Here is a 2,666-nt window from a genome sequence, read left to right as displayed (position 1 = left end):
AGCACGCCCCCCCCCCCCCCCTAATCCCACTATAAGGATCCTCAGTCGAAAGCTAACATGTCAATTGAATCACCTTTTCCTCAAATCCTCACCAGCCGTCGTTAAACCTTAGTCCAGCCTGACTCAAAAAACAACAATAACAAAACAAAAACGTTATTAGCGTTTATCCCCGTGTCCTGCCACGGTCAACTCGTATACAATCATTCAGCTGATAGCAGTGTTTGTGCTGCACATGTCTACGTTTGCAGTCATTGTAGTATATATATGTAGCAATGTATGTGTTTCAATATATATGCATATATTTATTATATATGTTAACTATATTAAACACAAGTATTAATATATGTATGTATATTAATATATATAGTATTTATATATGTACAGCATGTGTATTTAAATGTACATAGGTATATATGTATATAAATATGTTTATACAGTATGTATATACTGTATAAACAGTATATACATACTGTTTATACACATGTATGTATGTATATATAGACATATATACATGTGTATATATATATATGCATATGTATATATTTCTACATATATGTTTACATTTGTTAGACCTTTATCTCGTTATTTCTACATATATGTATACATTTGTTAGACCTTTATCTCGTTATGTCTGGCCCTCAAATGAAACAAAATGGCGTATGAAAATGATTACTTCTGCTAATGAACATCTGACACTTCCTGTTATGATGTCGGTGTTTTAGTATAAACTCACAGACACCAATGATTTCTACGTGTGTACAAAGGGAGGTTTAAAGGACTCCGGGCCTGAGGAGGTTTTTGGACAAAGATTATTCAGTTGGTTCAGGAAAAGGCTGAAGAACAGGGCAGGGTGGAGTGAATGGAGATGAGGGTCAGAGGTCATGTGTGACAGAAAGGCAGCAGGAAGTTGGTGTATGCTGTGGAGACAGTCGTCCACTCCAGCAACAAAAAAACCAGTACATGAATTTATTTAATGCAGAGTTGGTGAAATAATGTATTTTTTTCCCCTGGAACCTTCACATTTGTGACCTCCAGTCTGTGTACACAGTGTGTGAGTGTGTGTGAGTGTATAGTTAGTGTAGTAGTAGCCATTCTTCTGAGGTATAACCCCCATCTGTGAGTACATGGTCGCAGAGAATCAGGACTAAGAATGCGGGATAAGCACAGTGGAGTGAAGGTCAGCGTTATTCTGTATGAATCCATATCCCTGCTCTGTCTCACATCTGCAGATGAGGAGGTTCACACTGGACCTCCACCTCCCTGCTCCACCTCCCTGCTCCACTCTCTGCTCTTTGATGCACCGGCCCAGAAGGTTTTTCAAACCCCCTTCAAAAAGAAGTGTGTGTGCATGTAGTGAAAATCCCTGAACGCAGAAGGAGCACACGGACATGAACAAACAAAGGCTGATGCAAGAGCATGTATGTGTGTATATATATATAGTATAATAGCGATTTAGGTCAAAATGTTTGACAACAAATGAGAAGAAAAAAAAAAGGTTTTTCTTGGGAAGTAACAGATCTATCTATTTTATTTAGACTGTTTAAACCTAAACACTGCCAGAGAACAGTGTTTCACTCAGAGAGCTTCTTCTTTGGAGGATTCTGGGAGACGTCTTTGAAACTAAGTCACTGGAATCCAGTTCCTTTTAATGTTTTTCTTCTCAGTTATTGGAGATAAAAATAAATAAATTAAATGGCGTCAGATCAAAACATGTTCTTTTAACCAGTTTACTATTTAATTTTTGGTTTAAAATACAATATTTGTTATAATTTCAGGGTTTTTTTGTGTCCGGTAGAAAAAAAATTATGAGGTGTTAGTGTTTGACAAAAGTTAAATGATGAAAAACAGGAGACATATTTTAGTGTCTTAGTAAAATCAGACCCCCCCCCCCACAGTCCCACTCTCCCACCCACATGAATTATGGCCTACAGTCTAAGTCACTTGACACAATTGCACCAAAAGCTGCTCCCTGGGAGTGGGTAATGAAAAGTGGAAGTCAAACATCAGTTCCTGCAGAACTGTCGTCACCTGAGCTGAACTGAGAAACAACGTAAACATGTTGGTGGACGTGAACTAACGCTTCAGACACAGAAAAATGTTAAGGTCGTGCATTAGTTGCTATGGAAGAGTGTATTTACATATAGGGGCACAGATAACTAGGAATTCAGCGTGGAACAACATCAGGCCCGTGGCTCCAAAACCTCCCAGACATAAGGAGGCTTTGTCTGAATCATCCTGAAAAATAGAATTTGACAACCATGACGTTTTTACACATGTAACACGAGCAACAAATACTTCTAACAACCGGCCATTAGTTTTGAAACAATTCCAAACCCGTCCCATCCTTTCTGGACCTTTACACACTGTAGATCCGTCTGAATTTTTTAAACCCGTTCCGTCTCTTGTGGAGAACAGATTTCGTACCATGAACCCGCAGCGGTGTGAACACTCAGAGCAGTGTCCCTGGAGGGATCTCTGGGCGATGGTTGGTATGAGTAAACTGACGGGACAGCGTTGAATCAGAGCAGCTCCCGGTTCTTCAGCTCATCCCTTATTTAGACTCTATAAGAAAATTCTTCAACATTTGCTCACACGATTTGGCAGCACCTTCAGTTTCAGGACTTATTAAAAGTTGGGAGTAAAGAGAAAAGAGGAAGGAAGGATGG

General features: G+C 39.2%; 1 protein-coding gene across 1 annotated transcript in view; it reads left to right on the top strand.

The window, feature by feature from the left end:
* cldn11a (claudin 11a) overlaps positions 1–2,666 on the top strand; it is a 119,423-nt gene that overhangs the window by 1,007 nt on the left and 115,750 nt on the right. The window lies entirely within an intron of this gene.

This window comes from Cynoglossus semilaevis, chromosome 1 (assembly GCF_000523025.1).
Source record: "Cynoglossus semilaevis isolate Cse_v1.0 chromosome 1, Cse_v1.0, whole genome shotgun sequence".
Taxonomy (NCBI): domain Eukaryota; kingdom Metazoa; phylum Chordata; class Actinopteri; order Pleuronectiformes; family Cynoglossidae; genus Cynoglossus; species Cynoglossus semilaevis.
Note: the sequence above shows the minus strand (reverse complement) of the source record. Positions and strands in the feature narration are given on the sequence as shown.